This window comes from Schistocerca americana, chromosome 7, assembly GCF_021461395.2.
Source record: "Schistocerca americana isolate TAMUIC-IGC-003095 chromosome 7, iqSchAmer2.1, whole genome shotgun sequence".
Lineage (NCBI taxonomy): Eukaryota > Metazoa > Arthropoda > Insecta > Orthoptera > Acrididae > Schistocerca > Schistocerca americana.
In genome coordinates, this window is record NC_060125.1 from 358,692,161 (window position 1) to 358,715,619 (window position 23,459).

Below are 23,459 nucleotides of genomic sequence, written 5' to 3' on the forward strand. Positions count from 1 at the left end.
ATCTTCAAGAATGGTTTATGAAGCACATCTATAAAACTTTTGAATATCGCAGAATAACACCTAAGCCTCTTTGCATCCGAGCTTGGAATCATCACTACCTACATTTTCGACGATTGAGCCATGAGCTCACAACGAGACCAGCGTGGGAAACACGAAAAGATGAGTGCCTAGTTTATCCATTATTTCAAGAAATGACTCTATTAACTGTGCTCCCTGCCACATAATATAACTTTGTTGTTGCCCGAAAATGCAATATTTAGCAACGTGAGCAACACTACAATCGTAATTAATTTTGACCTTTGTTGTGGTAGGGTTGTTAGAATCGGCACACGGATTTAATCTGCCAGGAAGTTTCAAAGCATTGTGTGTTCAAACCAACCTTCGGGTTTACTTTAACGGAGGTTACTGTCCGGATGGCTCCAGTAGTTTGTGCTTTGCCTCTAATGAAGTCGCCGGAAAGGTAAGCCGCGACCTTGTTTCCGCCTTTCCTCGAGCGCCTCGCGGGTCGGATGTCGTAAGGCGGCAGCTGTGCAGCACTGTGCGGCGACTGCGCGCCGGCGCGCGTCGCGGTCGATACGTCAGCAGCTGCGCAGCGCGGCGTGGAGGGGAGTTGTGCGGCTCAGAGCCAGTGCGGACGTCCGCGCGAAAAGTTCGCCAGCTGAGCACGACGGCGACCGACGGCGGCGCGCGAGAGCAACACGCAGCAGCAGCCGGCAGGGACGCCGCACCGAACGACGCGGAAACTGCGACTCGCCTCAGGTGAGCAGCCGGTCGGGCTGGCAGGCGCCCACCAAAAGCTCCGCAAATACAGCCGGCAGCGCTCCAAGCACGCGCTCAGCTGCTATAACTGCGCCGCGTCGCACTGTGATAGCGGCGAGCATATCTCAGAGCGACGTCCCCAAGGGCTTTGTTGTGCCTAATCCACCGGCGTCGTATATACGTCTCCAGAGATACTGTTGCACACCATTCTGAATCGACCACGTTGATATTGTTTCACAGCACAGTGCTGACAACTGCACCTCTATGTATAGTTGTGTGCATTATGAATTAGTCTAACACCTGTCTTATGTTTTTCATCTACATCTTACACCGTAAGTACCATACTACATATTCCGCCTTGACTATCATTGCCTTTATTTATCTCACAAGCGTAATTTCGACGTGTGTGCCATTTTCAAGTGATAACTCTGGAAGAAGTGCTTCGGCAAGTACATTTTCTTCGTACCAGCCATATTCGCACGTTTCACTTCGTCTGCTTAAGAACAAGTAGTCCTCGTCATCTGTTTAAAAATAACACTTGATACAATAAATCCTATCGAATCAGCGTAAATACTGCGCCCCTTTAACGGTTATTTGTCACTTTATTTTTTTATTTTTTGGTAACTTTGGTTCGTGCGAATGCAGCCATCTCCGCAGTGGAAAGAAAGACGTTACGACAGTGTGTTTGAGGCGACTTTGGTGTCAGTAATGACGGTACGAATGTAAGAACAAGAGACAGACAGTCGCCGAACGGAGAAAAGTCTCTGATCTGGCCTGTTATCGAACTCGGGCCCATTCGGTTAGCAATATGCCGTGCTGCCCTTGCAGCTACCGAGGCGAGCGACTTCGGTTTTTCTTAGGGGTTACAGATTGAGCAAATCTTGTGAAAATGCTTCCACACGATGACTTCTTCTTAATAGTAAAGGATATGTATCGAAACGCTTCATATCCAGTTAACACTTGGAAATAGTTGTTGTTGTAGTCTTCAGTCCTGAGACTGGTTTGATGCAGCTCTCCATGCGTACCTCAGCGATACAGATAGCCGTACCGTAGGTGCAACCACAACGGAGGGGTATCTGTTGAAGAGGCCAGACAAACGCGTGGTTCCTGAAGATGGGCAGCAGCCTTTTCAGTAGTTGCAGGGGCAACAGTCTGGATGATTGACTGATCTGACCTTTTAACACTAACCAAAACGGCCTTGCTGTGCTGGTACTGCGAACGGCTGAAAGCAAGGGGAAACTATGGCCGTAATTTTTCCCGAGGGCATGCAGCTTGGAAATAGTACACACACGAAAATCGTGATTGTGAAATAAACGACTGAAGTGACTGTCCAGACGGACTGTGGTGTCGTTTCTGAAATACCAGTAAACCCCACCCCCTGATTCTGTAAAGAATTGAACTCCCATGTACAAAACAGCATCAAATGTACCATTACTTTACAAGTGAAATAATGCGTTAAGTATTTGAAGTTAAACATGTAAGCGAGAAGAGGATTAGAAAAGGTTTGAAATTATGTTTAAAGTTTGTTGGAAGCCGGTATGTGCTCTCATTATCGGACAACGGATGGGTACCGTCTGAGTAATTTGCACTCCATTCTAAGCAAAAGTTAGTTTTCCACACTTTTCAATGTTTATAACGCCGTACCTCCTGAATCATATGTCGTTCAATGATATAATTTTGCAGGATCATTTAGTGATACATGTGGATATTGTCTGAAAATGTGTCGCGAGAAGAGATAGTTCTAATAAATTATGACCTCTGCCTGATACTGAAGGTTTACTGGATAAGTAGCGAAAAAGGAAATGAAGCACATACTTTACTCCTTTCATTATTTTATGGAGGGAGTCAGCGATAAAAAGTTTCTGAGAGGTTGGAAATTACGTGTAAAGTTTGTTGAAAGTCCCTAAGTGCTCTCATTCTCAAATACTGGATGAATATATATTGGGTAATTAGCGCGCCTTGAGTTACGTTACCTTAAGACATACCACAGTCGATAACCGTAAAACTTGTTTTACTGTGTTAAACTTTTAACATGGGATTACAAGTCTCAATGCGCAATTAAAATTTTTAAAATTCGGTGCGTAATTATACGAAATATTGAAAAATGAATTTTCTGTTGCCTCTGGAAACCTTAGATAGGCAACCTGCAACTGGCGTTAGGTACGATGAAGCGGATTAGCCATTTAGTAATATGGACTGCAGATCTAAAGTAAACAAAAAGTAAGCCACCGAACGTTGTGTGGTGGAAGGTGCATAGGGTAAAAATTATTAATGCTGTCTCCCCAACCCTCTGGAAACTTTTGGCAGTAGTTGTACGATATACATGATGTCCCAGGAGGAAAGGTCATTACTCAGGTATAACACAGAGACGACTATTCGAAGCAGAGAAGTTTAATAAAAATGGGCTTTAGAACGCGTTCTTAAAGAACTATGACCACTACTTCATCTTCGATGCTGTGAAACAAATCTCTCCTACTCCATGCTGTTTGCTCTCCATATTTCTGGAGGAGATAATAGTCGTCTAATAGACATGGACTGTCACTTGTTCAGAAGACGACTTGTGTTTTCTGAGTAGCGAAGACGAACAAGCCCTCATAGCTCTTAAGGCATCTCTTTGGAGCCTAGTATTTACTGGATACTTTTTTTCTTTTTTTGGTCCATACTACACCCTCAAAAAATATGGAAACCAAGGTGCTTGCTGTAGAACAGATTTGATTCACAGTATCGAAGATGCAGTGCTCACAGCCATTAAGTTATGTATTTTAGAGCCCATGTTTACTACACCTCCAATGCCTGAATTTTGACTATTCCTCTTAGAACACCTACATACACCACAATTTTCATCAGAGCTTTGTCTGTTAGGTAAAACAGCTTTTCTGAATTTGTCTTGCAGCTATACTTAGTTCTAATGAAAGGTGTGTTAAATAAATATGGAGCAAACTTGGACCTCTAAGCTACAGATTAACCTGTTATCCTAAATTCTGCTATCGCAGATTTAACGAATAATTTCTTGAAATATTCAAATATCTGTGATGACTGACTTCCGTTCTGAAGTTCTATTGTCTTCGAAGCGCTATATTTTCATCATTATGTGGGTTAGGTTAAAGGTAGCGCAATGCCAGAAAACAACTCTGACGTCCCGTCAATGCTGAGATAGAGACTGGACGCTGCGCAGCTGGAGAATATAAGAGGGAAGTATTCGAAGTTTGATTACTGAATTATCTACAGAAATAGCCTGAAATGAATACCGGAAAACATGGAAAACCTACTTTAGGATGGCTACCCGGGTCCAGCATTCCAGCCAGTGAAGCGCCTAGCTCGGAAGCAGTAGAAGGCAGAAACATTGAGTTTTAAGACCCCGTCGAAGGCTAATACAGTACAGTCGGATTGCAAGGATGGACAAGGAAGGAACTAATCAGGTATAAATGTTAAAAGATTTAGAAAAACTGCAGGTAACGTAACGACTAACGGCTAGGGAGTGTTTCGAACTCTGCTCTTTCCAGTTATGTGTCCATTGTTTAATATTTCGCTCTGTACGTCATATTTTTTCTGCCTACAATCTTTTCGGGCAGTTTGCGACTACTTTTCAAAATCATTCGTAAAGGATGACCAAAGGTTTTCGTTATAAGGCCACAGTAGCCCGTTGCATGCATGTCGGTGCTTACACACCCGCTTCGGAGTCGCTGTGGGGTTGCATATAAGCTGGAGCAACGCCCTCAAACGTGTGGATTTTTTTTTTTCTCCATGGTGGGCAGTACCAGTCTGAAAAGCTTGTAAGGGTCTTTCAGGGTAGGTTGCGCTGAGAAATTATTGTTAAGACAAAGATTCGATACCTATCGCCATTTCCCAATCAATTAGCATTGAAGTTATCCAATCAAGGCGTTTCACGCGCAAATTCAAGCAGCCCGCCGGATACAATTACTGTCAGTCGTTCTCATAGCGTAGATGACAGTGCACGAGACTGCTCACTTTTGGCTGGAGTGCGATCCCTACTACTGTCCTATGTCCAGTTTTTGTACCGCATTCTTGTTGGTTTGGACAATACCGTCTGTGGCGGGTCTCTTGAATTGGCGCGCGCTACGGCCTGATTGGCTAACTTCAATGTTTATTAACTCACAACGCATCGATTTTTTTCTGAACAATTATTCTTCAGCATAACCCAACCTGAACCATTGGGTCCCGGGTTCGATTCTCAGCCTGGGGACTGGTGTTTATGTTGTCCTCATCATTTCATCACCATCATCATCATTCGTGACAGTTGCTAGATTGGACTGTGAAAAAATTGGGCTGTGTAAAAGCTGGGACTTTGAACGGGTGCTGACGACCGCGCAGTTGAGATCCTCACAAACCAAACATCATCACCATGACAATCCACCTCTACTACACTTTTATAAGTGTTTCAAACTGTTTCTGACCATTCAGGATGTAACATGGTTCAATTTTCGGCAGCGGCAGTGCATCGTATACAGATATTGTTTCAGCCTGCCACAACCAGTAGATGATGCTACATGTAGCCTCGAAAAGACTGCAATTATTTCAGTCACCCTGTTGATGGGGGTGTAACAACAGAAAGCTATCGTGGTACTGTGAAAGAAAAGTGGGCGGTTACACATTGCTGTGAACGTCAATAACAATTACTTTTAGGCATATCACAAAACATTCGCAGTAACAATATGACACCTTGGTTGTGACATATTCTGTATTTGCAGTGAGTCTTTAATTCGACCACAGCTGTTTCGTTTTATTTTAAAGTAAATTGTCTTCGTACATCCATGCTGTGTCCTCTAATAGACACTGGCCCCACTTTTAAATTTATGCGTATTTGTTCGTGTTTTACGATTGTGTCTCACCCAGTAAAATAACGTAAACACGTTGTCTACTTCAAAGTGCAGTGTAGTGCCATATGCAACAAAAGCTTATTCTAGTATCTAACACTCAAAACTAAGCGATGTGTCGATACAAGAGCTTGACCACTGACGACAGGTTGGATTAACGAGAATCATATTTGGTCGAATTAGAAGTTTTGTCCCGTTGCAAAAAATATCGTAAGCAAGAAAAAATTGATGTCATTAGTTTTTTGTCATTAACAGTCTGGATCACAGCCATATTCAATTGCTGCCACGGTTTGCCGTGTGCTCTTCTACTGATGCTTTTGGTAAGATCCTTGCGTATGACTGTGTTCTGCCAACCGGTGTGGACGGCTGCGACGAGTGTGCGTTACGTCTGACTTTGGGAGCTTAGCAGCAAAGATACTGCCATGAAAGTGAAGGCACAGGATGAAACCAAGTGCCAGGGAACAGCGGCGTGCTGTCAGAAAGAGCCAGTGAGCTCCCCACCCGACGGCTGCAGCATCATCAATAACTCATCACGCTCTACCGCACAGTTTGTCTTAATGAGACAGTCAAACCACTGAACTGCGTCTCTGTTTAGTCTTCTAGCCCGGAAAGTCTAGCTCAGTTTAACCACCAGCCCGACACTATGAAAGCAAAAAATCACTCGCAAATAACATTAAGCCTGTCAATTGTGAAAATACCTGAGTCTAACTATCGAGTCATGGTACCGCTGACTTGTACACAGACGTACAGTAATTTTATACCGTTAATCCCAATAAACCAGTGAGATAATATAGTCAGCTGTGGTAGCACTTTTTTCTCTTCAACTTTCCTGTTTCACCATTTCATTGAGCAGCGGATGATGATCTGTTTTCCTGTCCTACTCCCTACTACATTTGCAATTATGCCTTCCCCTATAATTCCTGTAGTTACTACTCTGTCTTTCAAACCCAACGAAGTGGAGCTGAAAGGGTACTACGTCAGTAGTATCCGTAGAATGGTAACGGCGCGAATGGAACTTCGTCCGTGAAGTGAACGAGGTACTGTTGGAAATAAACTCAACTGAAATTCAGTTGACGGGATACCGATGGCCAATAGACCTGCATCCGAAATAAAACTAGACTACTAGTAGAAATAATAAATTTCAACGTGTAATGAGTAGTGACGCAAATGTTTTCTGTTGAGTATTTCATGATAAATATCCCTTTTTTCTTGTATTATATAGGTGGAAGCTCAAGGAGAAGCAATATGCTTTCCACGATTTCATAAAATGTTTTCACATTAAATATGATTGCACCTCCAGCGTCACACACTGAGAGGCAACAATTACCACAAATATACGAAAAAGCAAAGGGATGTCCTTTTTCGACAGAAAACACTCACCTAACACATTCTTTACTATTCCTGTTTATGAATATTGAACCAATACTGCCACTACATAGGTTGAATTTCCAGTCACAACCGACGAAGTTTGAATTTTCTTTACCTACCTGAAAATAACGACAAATTACGCTGCTATCTGGAAAGAAAGGTCGAATTAAGCAATGCGGTGATCCGATTTGAAGTAAGTACATCTACTTTCTCATCAAGCCAAAATCATTCATTTGTATGTAAATGAAATTTTTCAAAAGAGCTGGCTGCAATCTGGTAAATAAACAGATGTGGCTCTTCAGTAACGTATAGTGTGTGACAGTCTCCAATATAATACAAAAAACTCCACTCTCCTTACAACCTCAAAAAAATCATAAATTTTATATCATTCTTATAATTCTTATACCTCTAAATCAAACAATACTATACATTTTTATAACGTCACCGATACCCCAAAATTAAACTCCCCGAATTTCTTCTCTGAATCTCCATCGCTCACGGTCAGACGGCAAAGTCTTTCTTTCAATAGCGTACAACAGCAGTTGTTTAGCGGCATGAAAATAAAACGATAACTAACTTCCACTCTCTTAATTCCTACCTAGTTTTAAAAAAAACCTGTAACTTAAATTATAATTCCTTTTGGTCTGCTGAGTAGATATCTGCATCTCTAACGGAAGAACACACACAGATTACGAATGAAACTCGCTAACTCTCACAAAGAAACCTACACTTAAGTATTACTTTACAGAGCAGCGGTTAGCACTAACGACTTGCATTCGCGAGAACGGAGGTCATCAACGACAACAGGAATTAATCTTACCCAAGACTACGCCGTCTTCAAGTATGACAAATTTGGTCTTTCCACCTTTCTACTGTGTTCTTCTCCTACTTTTCCCCATGCATTGGTAATTATAGTTTATTTTTTATAAGTAATACCGGCCTTTCCTTCTGCTTAATTCAATAATTTCATCGGATGTATTTCACCTTTGTCTCACAATGTTCTTCAGTCGTAACCAGAGTCTTGTATCTTCATTTCGGATGCAATCAACTTTTTTGTACCATAAAATCGAACACAGAAAATCGTTCCTGCTTCCTGAATTTGTCACCGGCCGGTGTGGCCGAGCGGTTCTATGCGCTTCAATCTGGAACCGCGCAACCGCTACGGTCGCAGGTTCGAATCCTGTCTCGGGCGTGGATGTGTGTGATGTCCTTAGGTTAGTTAGGTTTAAATACTTCTAAGTTCTAGGGGACTGATGACCTCAGATGTTAAGTCCCATAGTGCTCAGAACCATTTGAACCATATGAACCTGAATTTGTCGTTTTTTTCTGTCGTGATCCAACACACTGCTCCATACAGGACTGTACAAATAACTATGGTTGTATAAAACTGCCACCTACTAAACAATGTCTTTGCCATCTACGTTTCTTGCAGTTGTGCCAAATAAACTTCATAACGACTAAATTTTGGAATCGTCCAAACACAAACTATAATCACGGTTTTGAAAAATATTAAGCTGTTGACCATATCTGTCTTCTCTTAAGAGCTTTGCTCTTGTAAACGTTTTCCGATAAATGGTTGTGTCTTAGGTCTATGCACAGCTGTTCCAACAACATACGTTATTGTTATTAAATGCAGTCGAGCACTGAATTCCGTGAATCATCATCTGACTTTTATGATTATTTGCTCGTAAGTAAAAAATAAATTCATATGTGATAACTCCTTTCTGTATTTCATAGCCAAGTGTATTTTCCAATGACGAATGATGAGCAGATGATGGACATTTTTGTGTGGTACCATGGTTCAAAAGTACTATCTTGCTATTTTTGGTCGATTAACTCCGATTCAATGTACATATTTAATGGTAGAGGTGTTTAACACAATTTAGCAGATTGACTGGGACTCCTTTCCATCCCTTAATTTCCCTTTTTTATGTTATTTTGATGAATTTTTTGTGTGTTCCACATATTCTGTTACACAGAATATAATCTGTTCATGGTCTTCTTTCAAAAAGTGTAGTTGTTCGTTTAATAACAGCATAACTAATATACCAATACTTTCGTTAATGTTTTGGCTTGGATTCTGAACCTCGCCTTAAGAAGACCGGTATTTCGGCAATTCTACAATTAGTTGTGTTTCCTTTATTAATCATTTTTACAACTCCAGCTGTCAGTCATGGTGGTCTGATGGAGCTGCCTTCTGTAACAATAGTTTAAAAAAACTGAGTAGAGGACTCAACGACCAACTTCAACGGGTGTCAAGTGCTGTTCGCTCAGACCAAATTCAACGAAAAAAAGATAAATAAAGAAATAAATGAAAACAGTATTCAGGTTCAAATGGCTCTGAGCACTATGGGACTTAACATCTGAGGTCATCAGTCCCCTAGAACCTAGAACTTCTTAAACCTAACTAACCTAAGGACATCACACACATCCATGCCCGAGGCAGGATTCGAACCTGCGACCGTAGCGGTCGTGCGACCGAACTCGGTCGGACCGCGGCTTTTTCTGTCTGCGTTTTAACACAGGCTTCACATGTCAACGACGCAATAGTCAGCAGAAATCACGCTTGATTAGGATTCCAAGTTAAGCTGTAGGTCCCCATTTCCCCGTTTGTATTACTGCAGTAGATTAGGCACACAAAAGTAACCGAAGTGCGTCCAATAGAAAGACTTGCACAGACCATTGCGCCATACGATTATTATTGTAACTATGGATTCACTCCAGTCACCTTGTATAAAACCAGGGTAGCTTTAGATGGGAATATTTTCGGTTAGGCTTTACCATGACTGTTATTGAAACAACAAGTTTACTGTTATCAGTCACTGTTTATTCATCTCCACGACGCGTTTCAAAGGTTTTAACCTCGATCATCAGGTGATTTACATTTGTTAATATAACGTGGTTGTGTATGTGTGTGTTTGTGTGTGTGTGTGTGCGTGTGTGTGTGTGTGTGTGTGTGTTGTGTTACGATTTTTCGGAGGAACCTATGGCACTGTCTAGTGGAGAAACAAAGCACGATATCAGAACATGGTTTCGGGTTTCTTTCGACAAAAAAATAAACGTATATATAACGGTAAAAATAAAATAAGTAAAATAGAGTACCTCCAGTGGTTACAGGTTCCTTTCACTGTCGTAACATATCACTTGTACACTGTCATATTTTGTAAACTAATATGGCGTCTGGAAATATTAGGTGTAAGGATCATATAGCGGAAGAGAAACATTATCACAAGGTACAGTGAATATACATCGTAACAACATTATTACGGAATATGTTTTAAAGGATTTTCGAAATCTTTATTTTGAGGTGTTGAAAACATGCGTTGGAACAAACGACGTGAAATATTTGTTCCAATGCACGTATTCAACACCTGTTTCTGTCCCAGACTAATAAACAAGTTGGTGCTTATTTGACGCACTTAACGCTAATGAACGGCTTAGATGTGTAGTTTGCAACAGGTCGGAGCTGCTGCTGAGTTCGGCGACCCACCGGAATGTCGTGGGAGTACGGAACTCCGACTGCTGCAGATAAATGGAACCACTGTGACGGGGCTGACCTTATGGCGCGATTAGATCGATAAGAAGGCCCATTGCGTAATTTACTTCAGCCGGCGTAACGACCGTAACCCCAAAAACTCTTCGCACAGTTATATGAGGTGCACAGAAGTTAAACCGATGTCGTGAAGATGGCATACTTTATCGTCCTGTCTTATTTGTCCAGTTACACAGACTAAAAGGACAAATTAGGAGCGTGCGGGAACATTTTATTTCTACCTGACAAAATAGGAAAAAAAACCTGGACATATTTAAGTACACGGGAGTGAAGTACGTTACAAAAATTTATTAGCACGGAATTGTTAAAGGACGCATAAGATTTTGAGATATTAGTCGCTTGAGACGGCCGATCGGCAAATAATAAAAATTGTAATTAAGAAACGAACATTTTAAAGAGCATGAACCACGTGTAGATTTCATAATAGCGGACGAAATCTTACAGACTTCGAAAGAGTTTAAAAACAATAAGTCTCCGGGATCTATTATTAACATGGAACTAATGAAATACTGAGTTATCCGCGACTTTGAAAGGCTTCGTTCAATATTGATACTCCGGTCAGTTCATTATTAGGATAACAGTCATTTCACAAGACTTTCAGCAAATGTGACTGCATCGACAACAGCAGGAACTGTTAACTACTTCGCCGGCCGGTGTGGCCGAGCGGTTCTAGGCGCTACAGTCTGGAACCGCGCGACCGCTACGGTCGCAGGTTTGAATCCTGTCTCGGGCATGGATGTGTGTGATGTCCTTAGGTTAGTTAGGTTTAAGTAGTTGTAAGTTCTAGGGGACTGATGACCTCAGAAGTTAAGTCCCACAGTGCTCAGAGCCATTTGAACCATTTCTTAACTACTTCCGTTAGCATTCGATACGGGCCTCTCAAAAGACTTCATCCACGCTTATCGGCGATTTATAAAAACACGCAGTTCTTGGTGCCATTTATTGTAATTATTGTTGTAACTAAATGACACATAAAGATTTATCGACAGTTAATGCTTTCATATAAGAGTGCTCTCACAGGAGTGAGATGTAATCATCAGTAATGTACAAATGGAGCACGAAATATGCTTGTTACACTGAAGAGCCAAAGAAACTGGTGCACCTGCCTAATATCGTGTAGGGCTCCGGCGAGCACACAGAGGTGCCGGAACATGACGTTGCATGGGCTCGGCTAATGCCAGAAGTAGTGCTGGTGGGAATTGACACTATGAACCCTGATGGGCTGTCCACAAATACGTAAGAGTGCGAGGGGGTAGAGATCTCTTCTGAACAGGGCGTTGCAAGACATCCCAGATAAGCTCAATACCGTTCATGTCAGGGGAGTCTGGTGGCCAGCGGAAGTGTTTAAACTCAGAAGAGTGTTCCTGGAGCCACTCTGTAGCAATTCTGGACGTGTGGGCTGTCTCATTGTCCTGCTGGAATTGCCCAAGTCCGTCGGAACGCACAATGGGCATGAATGGATGCAGGTGATCAGACAGGATGCCTACGTACGCGTCACCTATCAGTCTTATCTAGACGAATCAGGGGTCGCTTATCACTCCAATTGCACACGCCCCGCATCATTATAAAGCCTCCACCAGCTTGAGCAGTCCCTGCTGACATGCAGGGCCCATGGATTCACGAGGTTGTCTCCATAGCCTCACACGTCCATCCGCTCGATACTATAAGAAACGAGACTCGTCCGACCAGGCAACATATTTCCAGTCATCAACAGTCCAATGTCGGTGTTGATGGGCCCAGGCGAGGCATAGAGCTTTGTGTCGTGCAGTCATCAAGGGTACACGAATAAGCCTTCGGCTCCGAAAGTTCATTCGATGATATTTTGTTGAATGGTTCGCACGCTAACACTTTTTGATGGCCCAATATTGAACTCTGCGGCAATTTGCGAAACGGTTGCATTTCTGGCACGATGAACAATTCAATTCAGTCGTTGTTGGTCCCTTTCTTGCAGGATTTTTTTCCAACCGCACCAATGTCGGTGATTTGATGTTTTACCGGGTTCCTAATATTCATGATACAATCGTAAATGGTCGTAAGGGAAAATCCTCACTTCATCGCTATCTCGGAGAAGCTCAGTCCCATCGCTCGTGCGCCGACTATAATACCACGTTCAAATTCACTTATATTTTGATAACCTGCCATTGTAGCAGCAGTAACCAATCCAACAACTGCGTCAGGCACTTGTCTCATATAGGCGTTGCCGACCGCAGAGCCGTATCCTGCCTGTTTACATATCTCTGTATTTGATTACGCACGCCTATACCAGTTTGGCGCTTCAGTGTAAAACCTACAGTCTGCCGTTTCAAGATAACGACACATTGAAAATTTGCCGCAAACATGTCACCATTATCATTAAATGGCAGTTAATAACGCATCGTTGGTATAAGCCTTTTAGAGATACCATGATAATCAAGACAGGAGACCGATATTACACGACGATATGCTAGCGTAATGGATAATGTTGTGATTTATGGAGTCGAAGGATGTAGATTAGCATCCCGCTACATGCAAATATTTTCTTTGCCGTCTTGGCATTGTTAACAAGTTTTGGGACTTGCTTATAAATATAATACGGTGTATTCTGCAGTTTTAGATGTTATTTACATTTCCGTCTGATTAGAGAACGAAGGATGAAATAAATGTTTGGCTGTTTCCGAGTGTGTTTCTGCCTGCTTAGCTGAGTGGTAACGTGCTTGCCTATGATGCAGCCAGCACGGGGTTCGATTCCCGGCCGTGTTGGAGATTTTCTCCGCTCGCGGTCTGGGCGTTGTGCTGTCCCCATCATCATGTCATCATCACCGACGCGCAAGTCGCCCAATGTGGCGTCATCTGATATAAGACTGGCACCCGGCGGCCGAACTTCCCCGGTTGGGGCCTCCCGGCCAACAATGCCATACGGTCATTTCATTTCCGAGTGTGTGACTAGGCAGGAACCTAAGAGGACAGCTAAAATAGCAGCGAGTGAAACGAGGAGCAGTAACATTCATATTCTTCCTTATCACAAATTCGACACAGTTGTCATATCGTCTGCATGACGTCAAAATGACGCCATGTCTGCAGGAAGTCTTCAGAAATGAGTGTTAGCTTAGTTATTATATGAAACAACAAGTTTACCGTTACCAGTCACTGCTTATTTGTCTCCACGATGCGTTTCAAAGGTTTAAACATCCATCATCAATGTGTGAAGTTAAGTGTTCTACACGATTTTAGTCACCTTCTGAGGTCTCTGTGGAGCGTCGCTGCTTTGTGAAGCGGGGTTTGCAGAATCCAATACTCCCCCCCCCCCCCCCCCAATCTCCTTGGATGTCTATGCGTATTGCTGAATACAAGTCCGCCGCCTCGTTTTTCTGTCTGTGTGTGAAGGCCATTCTCAGGAACTGCTGTCGGGACATTGATATAGTTTTAATTAACACATAGGCTGATTCACGAGGAAGATTTGTGTACATAATTTCTTACAACCACTCCACAGAAGTTGTCCGGCCCCAGGTACTAGTGCCACTCGCGCAAAGCTGGGGCGGGTCGCTAGTTGTCTACAACTGCGACTTAACTGTACGTTGAGCGAGGGGCGTTCAATAAGTAAAGCAAACATTCTTTTACCTGAAAGCAGGTTGGTTATCTTCAGAATTCCAATACACAATATTATTCGCCTCTCTTTTGGCTGCAAAACCTTATTTTTCAAAATAATGTCCGTTCAATGCAACGGCTTTACGCCACCTTACTGGCAGGGCCTGTACGAGGCGTGTTTTTTAAAAGTAAGTACCGTTCTGAAATTAAGAAGAGATGTGCTAAGATATCTCAATAATTTTATTTTTACATGAAAGCCTGTATCTTAATTTACGCACTGACGCCATTACAATCTGATTCTTCCTTTTTTACGTTGTGTACTGAATGTTGAAGATGCCTCCGATAATTGTGAGTCCTGCCGACTGTGAAGTACGCGCTGTTATAAGATTTCTTAGTGCCCAAGGCCTAAAAGCGATCGATATTCATCGTGAGATACGTGCAGTTTACGGAGAAAACATTATGAGTGATGCAATGGTAAGAAAGTTGATGAGATCATTTAAAGATGGCCGCAAAAATGTGCATGATGAACAACGGAGTGGGCGTCCTTCAGTCGTTAATGAAAGTTTGGTGCAGGAAGTGGACAATAAGGTGAGAGAAAACAGACGCTTTACGATTTCCTCCTCGCGGGATGACTTTCCTAATGTTTCTCGTATTGTTTTGTATGGCATTGTGACCGAGCACTTGAATTACCGAAAATTGTGCGCACGTTGGGCACTGAAAATGTTGACGGATGTGCACAAAACCAAACGTTTAGACAGCGCATTGACTTTCCTTGAGCGGTACCACAACGACGGTGAGGATTTCTTAAGCCAAATTATTACGAACGATGAAACTTGAGTGGCCTATGTCACACCAGAACCAAAGCAACAGTCCATGGAAGTTGAGCAAGGGCATCGTTCTGCTGCAAGACAATGCCCGTCCGCATGTGGAGAATCAGACCAAAGATCTCATCACATCTTTTCGATGGGAAACTCTACACCATCCTCCGTACAGCATCGATCTTGCGCCCAGTGACTACCATCTGTTCCTGCACTTGAAGAAACACCTGGGCGGTCAGCGTCTTCAAGACGAAGATGAAGTCAAAACAGTGGTGATGTAGTGGTTAACAAGTCAGGCGGCAGACTTCTATGAGGAGGGTATTCAAAAACTGGTACAACGTTATGACAAGTGCCTCAATATTGACGGAAATTATGTAGAAAAGTAGATTAAGGTACAGGCTTTCGTGTAAAAATAAAATTGAGATATCTTAGCACGTCTTTTTTTAATTTCAAAACGTTACTTACTTAAAAAAACACGCCTCCTATGTTCTCACTACTCTACTGGCCGACGTGGGAGCCACAGTCTTGCTGCGTCAATAACCTCCCCATCATCCAGGCACTTCTTCTCGCGGAGGAGATCCTTCATTGGGCCAAATAGATGGTTGTCGCAAGGCGCGACATCTGGGCTGTAGGATGGGTGACGAAGAACAATCCAACGAAGTTTTGTGAGTTCCTCTCGAGTGCGCAGCCACGTCTTAGGCCTTGCGCTGTCATGGAGACGGGGGAGTACGTTTGCATTCTTGTGGCGTCGGACAAGCTGAAGTCGTTTCTTCAGTTATCTTCAATACACTACAGTATTCTTCAGTACACCTCAAGTTTCATCGTTACACCATGAGGCAGAACAGCAAACAGAATAACCCCTTCAGAGTCCCAGAACATCGTTTCCAAGACTTTACCAGCTGAAGGTGCGGCTTTGAACCTTTTCTTTAGAGAAGATGTAGTGTGGCACCACTCCACGGATAGCTGTTTTATCCGGTTCGAAGGTATGAATCTATGTCTCGTAGCCCGCGATGCTGCTCGACAAAAAATTACGATCAGCCTCGCAACTTTCAAGGAATTCTGCACATGTGGTTCTTCGTGACTCTTTACTGTCTTCTGTTAGGTGGCAAAGAACCCAGCGGGCACACACCTTTCAGTAGCCCAACTGGTGGACGAGTGCGTCAGCATTGCCAGAAGAGACGTCCCCTTGAACAGCACGGGGTTCAATTGTCATCCGTGGATGATACAGAATGAGACTGTTCGCACGTTCCAACATTTCAGGATTCACACCTGTGATTGGACGGCCTGCACGCGGGACAACCTATACAGGGTGGTCCACTGATCGTGACCGGGCCAAATATCTTACGAAATAAGTGTCAAACGAAAAAACTAAAAAGAACGAAACTTGTCGAGCTTGAAGGGGGAAACCAGATGGCGCTATGGTTGGCCCGCTAGAAGGCGCTGCCATAAGTCAAACGGATATTAACTGCGTTTTTTAAAATAAGAACCGCCATTTTTATTACATATTCGTGTAGTACGTAAAGAAATATGAATGTTTCAGTTGGAACACTTTTTTCGCATTGTGATAGATGGCCCTGTAATAGTACAAACATATGGCTCACAATTTTAAACGAACAGTTGCTAACAGGTAGGTTTTTTAAATTAAAATACAGAACGTAGGTACATTTGAACATTTTATTTCGGTTGTTCCAGTGTGATACATGTACCTTTGTGAACTTATCATCACCTAGAACTTAGAACTACTTAAACCTAACTAACCTAAGGACAGCACACCCACCCATGCCCGAGGCAGCATTCGAACCTGCGACTGTAGCGGTCGCGCTGTTCCAGACTGAAGCGCCTAGAACCGCTCGGCCACACCGGCCGGCCGATGTTTCTCAAATACGTGGTAAAGAACCATAGATGTCTGAGCGCTGCACAGTGATGAGTAGAAAGAAACCTCGGATTTATGGTAGAGATAGAAAAACGTACGAATAGATCAGGCAACTGACTAGAGAGAGAGGCGCAATTATGAGTGACATAAAAATTTAAGAATAAAATGACTGTGGCCGGAGCTTGCTTCCCGGCAAGAAATGGGCAAATGAAGTCTCTTCTTATATTGCAAGACAATAAATGACCAAAGCTACAAACTAATGAAAAACAACGTTAGAAATTATCCAGAGCGATATGGAAGCGTACATGGATGGTCTAGCCATTTAAAGTTTTGTTGGCTTACTGAGGGCGTTACTGACACTGAAATTAAATAAAATTTCAACAGTCGTCAAGAAACGATGTATCCAACAATCCCTAAGAAATAGCCGGTGATATGCAGCTCACGGCAACAACTCTACTGCGATACCGCGGATGGCGTCTTCAATTTTTGCTTTGTTTCATGTGTCCTCGCACGTGCGTTGTAGAACCGGCTGTTAATTCAGGCGACCAAGAATCCATAGTGACAACATTTTCTTGTGGAACTGACTGCATTGCGATGCATGCGATACATGGGTTGCACGGCAGAGGGTACCTTGTACCACCACTAATACTACTACTCCTACTACTACTAACAGTAGTCATTTCCTTTCCTGTTACGCTCGCAAATGGAACGAGGGAAGAACGACTATCTACAAGTCCCCACATTAGCCCTAATTCTGTTATCTCGTCTTCGCGATCCTTGGGCGACATGTACTTCGACACGAGTCAGCCACAAATGTCGGTTCACTAAATTTTCGTGTTTCGCGAAAAGAACGTCATCTTTCCTCCAGGGATTCCCATTTAAGTTCTCGAATCATCTCCGTAATACTCGCACCTTGATGGTACTTGCGTTAATAAATCTAGCAGAGCGATTCTGAAGTGCTTCAATGTCTTCCTTTAATCCCCTGGTGGAGATCCCTAACACTCCAGCAGTACTCGAGAATGGGTATCTCTAATGTACTATATATTTGGAAAAATGTTTATGTCATTCAACAATTGTGCAAAATGAAGGCAACATAATGTTCAGATTAGCATGGAGAAGTTTGTAAGCGGTCTGTGGACTATGTAATTGCAGTTGCTTTCTAAGGATTTGAACGTAATGATCTGCAGAAGTTCGAGTAGCGCGTGGCCTTGATATTGTATGGAGTACGTCAGCATCATCACAGCCATCGTTTGAGTTTCCTTCCAAAGCTAATACAGTCATTTCAAACAAGGTAATCAACCTTCATATGGTATTTCAAGGACACCCAACCATGGCATCTGTAATACCCCTTTCTAAAAATTATTTTTGTGTATAAAATTTGGCGTAACTATTCCCGGCCAAAGAGCCTATACATTAACATTCACATTATATGTGCAAATAAACTATGGCGCGGCCTTCACTTTTTTCGGAGGTAGCGAGGAAATACCTGGCGGTTCGGTTTTGTCTTGTGTCATCCTAATCTCTCCAGGTAAGTACCGTTCTCTGTAGTTCTACATAATTTATAATACATTACGCTATTTCTCTATCAAAATGCGTTCCAGTTCTTTATTGCAACACCATTACACAAATTTATGTTAGCTACCATTGCATTATAAGTTTCATTTTTCAGCGCTTTGTGGGAGGCTCGTAAAATTTCGAAGTGGCACCGATCCGGATTTTCGTGCTTTTGTTACATATTTTCAGTATATCTTTTTCACTGATTGTACAGCCTCAACCTGCAGTCATCCGAAGAAGAAGACCGAGAATTTTAATTAATTACACAGCATAGAGTGATTACCAAATCGTGACATGCAATTTACATTTCAAAAAATCCATTGGTCCATATCTTTAGTTGCGCTGCATCTCACACCAATCTGGGGAGATTACATCATGCGTTATTAAACAGTATCGGCACATCTTTAGTGACCGGAGGTTACAGGAAAAAATCGTCAGAATTCTCTTTGCGCAACTTCCAGACTGTGAATAAAAATCAAAGGTTTTATAGCGAACTCGTCTTGTTTCCATCCCTCCGTAATTATTAAATAGCACGTTGTTTCTACTTCATGGACACAGTCACAATCATGTCAATTGTACATAGCTCACACAACGCATTTCAGATCTTCTCGTTTAATGTCAGTTGCACAGTTCATCGCACAATTTCAGATATTTTATTCATTTTATCTTTCCACTTTGGTTTGTAATTGAACCTGATCGACGTATCATGGGTCCTCATATGCTTATCTGCAGCATAAATTGCAAATAGATACCAAAATGAGAAAAATGATATACAGGATGTTAGGGGATGTAAGATATAATTGTGATCACTGTCACAGGTCCTTTAATACGTGCCCTTTTCAATGTGTTGGTTGTTTTTTCTATCCGTGTAACAGTCCTCCCGCAAACACATCACACAATTTACTAACTGATGTTTCCTGCGCGATCGCAACTGCACCACTAAATAGAGTATACCAGTCAGTATAGACTAACAGCTTTGGGTCCATGCGTCCATACTTCAACACTTCACATGCCTTGGATTCATTAAACAACCTAACATGCTACTCCTAATAGTTATAATTGTTAGTCTGGAAATGAAGTAAATAATGATGTAATGTTGTTCAGAACACTGTCCTCAGAACACTGTAAAAATAAATGGACTTACACCACAAACACCCTTTATTTCTCGCGGTGCACTAACTTCACGAAGTGCAATAAATTAACGAAGTAGTAACACATCAGTCAAGAACTGCGAGTGTACTATCTACATCTGCGTCAACTGTAATGTGCGTGGCTGTGATTACTTCCCATTCTACCACATATTATGGTTCTTTGCCACTCTACATGTGTAAGGAGCAAGCAAGAATGATTGCTTTAATTTTTACTTTTTGTCTTAGATTTCGCAACTGAATACTGCTTCTTGTAACTTTGTAGGTACGGTTTCGGGGGATAATTTTCGTCTGTCTTCAAGCGTCAGCTAGTTCAAGTTTAACGTCCCATTCACGCTCTTCCATGGGCCAAAGAAACCCGTGGGCATTCGTCATCCCCTTTCTCGCAGGTTCAATATCCTCTGTCAGTCCTATTTCATAAAAATCCCACACATTTGAGCAAGAGTGTTTTGTAAGCAATCACCTTTATTGATATTGCATTTTCCGAGTAACCTTACCCATGTGATCATTCTGTTTCATATCGGTACGAATTGTTACACTTGTCATATGTATAAGGTGCTGAGAAAAGAAATGAGATAAAATCCTTGCTATCTTAATATCAGTCAGAAATGGTTCAGACTAAAGACTAACGTTTACGAAATCGTTTTTATTAAACTCGCAACACACTTATACTGAGGTGACAAAAATCATGGAATACTTCCTAATATCTTGTCAAACTTTCTTTTGCTCGGCGTAGTGCAGCAACTCACGTGCCATGGACTCAGCAAGTCGCTGGAAGTCCACTTCAGAAATACTGAGCCATGCTGCCTCTATAGGAGGTGCGTTTGAAAGTCCGTGCAAAAAGAAAAACCACTCACGTGTTTGGGGTAAACCTTTTTTATTTTTCGACATAGTCTCCTTTTAGACTTATACACTTCGCCCAACGCTATCCTAATTTCTTGATCCCTTCCGAATAACAGCAATTGTCCAAGTCTGCAAAATAGCTATTAGATGCTGCAATCACCTCCTCGTTTGAATAAAATCTCTGTTCCGCCAGCCATTTCTTGAAATTGGGGAGCCAAGTCTGGTGAATAAGGGGGGGGGTGGGGATGTGAAAAAGTTGGAATCCTGTTCCCATTAATTCTGCGACTACAACTGCTGAGGTGTGTGCTGGTGCATTGTCGTGATGGAAAAGGATTTTTTGCGGTCCAATCGCTGGCGTTTTTCTTGCAGCTCGGTTTTCAAGCGGTCCAATAACGATGAATAATATGCACATGTAATAGTTTTACCCTTTTCCAGATGGTCGATTAGGATTATTCCTTGCGAATCCCAAAAGACAGTCGCCATAACCTTTCCGGCCGAAGGACTGGTCTTCGCCTTTTCTGGTGCAGATTCTCCCTTGGTAACCCATTGTTTAGATTGTTGTTTCGTCTCAGGAGTATAGTAATGTATCCATGCTTTATCCACAGTGACGAAACGACGTTTAAAGTCCTGCGGATTCTTCCTGAACAGCTGCAAACCATCCTTGCAACACTTCACCCGACTCCGTTTTTGGCGAAGCGTGAGCAACTGCGGAACCCATCTTGCGGATAGCTTTCTCATGTCCAAATGTTTATGTAAAATATTATGTACGCATTCATTCGAGATGCCCACAGCACTATCAGTCTCACGCACCTTAACTCTTTTGTCACCCATCACCATATCATGGATTTTATCAATCATTTCTGGAGTCGTAACCTCCACAGGGCGTCCAGAACGTTCAGCATCACTTGTGCCCACACAGCCACACCGAAAATTGTGAAATCACTTACAAACTGTTCTAATCAAAGGTGTAGATCCACCGCAAGGTTTATCAAGCTTCTCTTTAGTCTCCTGAGGTGTTTTGCCTTTCATAAAGTAATGTTTAATCACCACACGAAATTCTTCTTCCTAATTTTTTTGACAATCACTCTACTTCCTTGATTCACACGAATGTCAAACACAAAGAAATAGACCAATATGGCTGAAACTTGGTTTACGTTCTTTCCAAAGATGCTACTAACTAAACATGACCTCGATACGCGCCGGTGGTGCCATATCTCGGACTCTGCATGGACTATTCAAACGCCCCTCAGCCAAAGTGTTGCCGGCGTAGGCTTTTGTCCACGAGCTGACCCCTCGATTATGTCCCATAAATTTTCGATGGGATTCATGTCAGGAGATGTGGGTGGCCAGATCATTAGCTCTAATTGTAGAGTAGCTTCACACCTTTGTAAAAATAAAGTTTTAACAAAATGTCAGTTTGGTTTCCAGAAGGGTTTTTCGACGGAAAATACTATATATACTTTCACTAATGAAATATTAAATGCTCTGAGTAACCGGAAGTCACCCATTGAGATTTTTTGTGATTTACCAAAGCCTTTTGATTGTGTAAATCATGGAATACTTCTAGATAAGCTAAAGTACTGTGGTATGACTGGGACAGTGCTCAAATGGTTTAAATCATACCTAACTGGAAGAGCGCAGAAAGTTGAAATAAGCAGTTCACATAATATACAAACAACTGGTGATTTCTCAAACTGGAGAACAATAAAGAATGGGGTGCCGCAAGGTTCGGTTTTGGGTCCTCTGCTGTTCTTAATATACATTAATGACTTGCCATTCTATATTCACGAAGATGCAAAGCTGGTACTTTTTGCCGATGATACAAGTATAGCTATCACACCCAACAGACAAGAATTAACTAGTGAAATTGTAAGCGATGTTTTTCAGAAAATTATTAAGTGGTTCTCTGCAAATGGGCTCTCATTAAGTTTTGACAAAACACAGTATATAGAGTTCCACACAGTAAATGGAATGACACCATTAATAAATATAGACTTCGATCAGAAATCGGTAGCTAAGGTAGAATATTCAAAATTTCTAGGTTTATGCATTGATGAGGAGTTTAACTGGAAAAAACATACTGAGGATCTGCTGAAACGTTTGAGTTCAGCTACTTATGCTATTAAGGTCATTGCAAATTTTGGCGATATACATCTCAGTAGATTAGCTTACCACGCCTATTTTCATTCTCTGCTTTCGTATGGCACCATATTCTGGGGTAACTCATCATTGAGTAAAAGAGTGTTCATTGCACAAAAGCGTGTAATCAGAATAATTGCTGGAGCTCATCCAAGATCATCCTGCAGACACTTATTTAAAGAGCTAGAGATCTTCACTGCAGCCTCACAATATATATATTCACTTACGAAATTTGTTATTAACAATCCGAACGAATTCAAAAGTAATAGCAGTGTACATGGCTACAACACTAGGAGAAAGGATGATCTTCACCACTCAAGGTTAAATCTGAAACGTCCCCTTATGAGAAATTATACAAGACTGTGCTTAAACTGACACACAATAATTTTTAGCGCAACGCAATCTGACTTTCAAAAATCTCTACAAAAGAATGGCCCTGACTAACATTAACCTATACCTTTCACAAATCACTTACCTCACAAAAATCTTCGTTACTCGAACTACTGCAATACAGCGAGCGCCACTACTGCCAGCTAAATAAAAGATTCAAACTACGGAAGGCACTAACTACTGATAGGCATAGTTAGCAAATGAAAGATTTTGATAGAGAACAAACACTGTATTTACCTTAATAGTCATAATTGACATCCAGTCTTACAAATTTCAAAACTCCGCCATCTTTCTCCCCACGTCCACCATTGCTGGCGGCTCACATCCAACTGCGCAACGCTACGCGCTGTTGACATCCAGCTGCCGCTGCCCCACACTACAATGGCAGACAACAATGCAAACTAGCCACAGACTGCACACAGCAGAGTCGGTGATTTTCATACAGAGCGCTACGTAACGTTGCCAATAAGAAAACATAAACAGCTGTTTATGTTTTCTTATTGGCAACGTTACGTAGCGCTCTGTATGAAAATCACTGACTGGCGCTGTGTGCAGTCTGTGGTTTTCATACAGAGCGCTACGTAACGTTGCCAATAAGAAAACATAAACAGCCTA

The 23,459-nt window shown here is 42.1% G+C and overlaps 1 protein-coding gene across 1 annotated transcript in view; it reads left to right on the forward strand.

Moving 5' to 3' along the window:
• The first annotated feature begins 552 nt into the window (after nt 1-552).
• The window catches only part of LOC124622033, a 248,164-nt gene continuing 225,257 nt past the window's right edge, over nt 553-23,459 (forward strand). The window contains exon 1 of the mRNA XM_047147590.1: nt 553-759. The gene's annotated coding sequence lies outside the window, so the exon portion shown is untranslated. The remainder of the gene's footprint in view (nt 760-23,459) is intronic.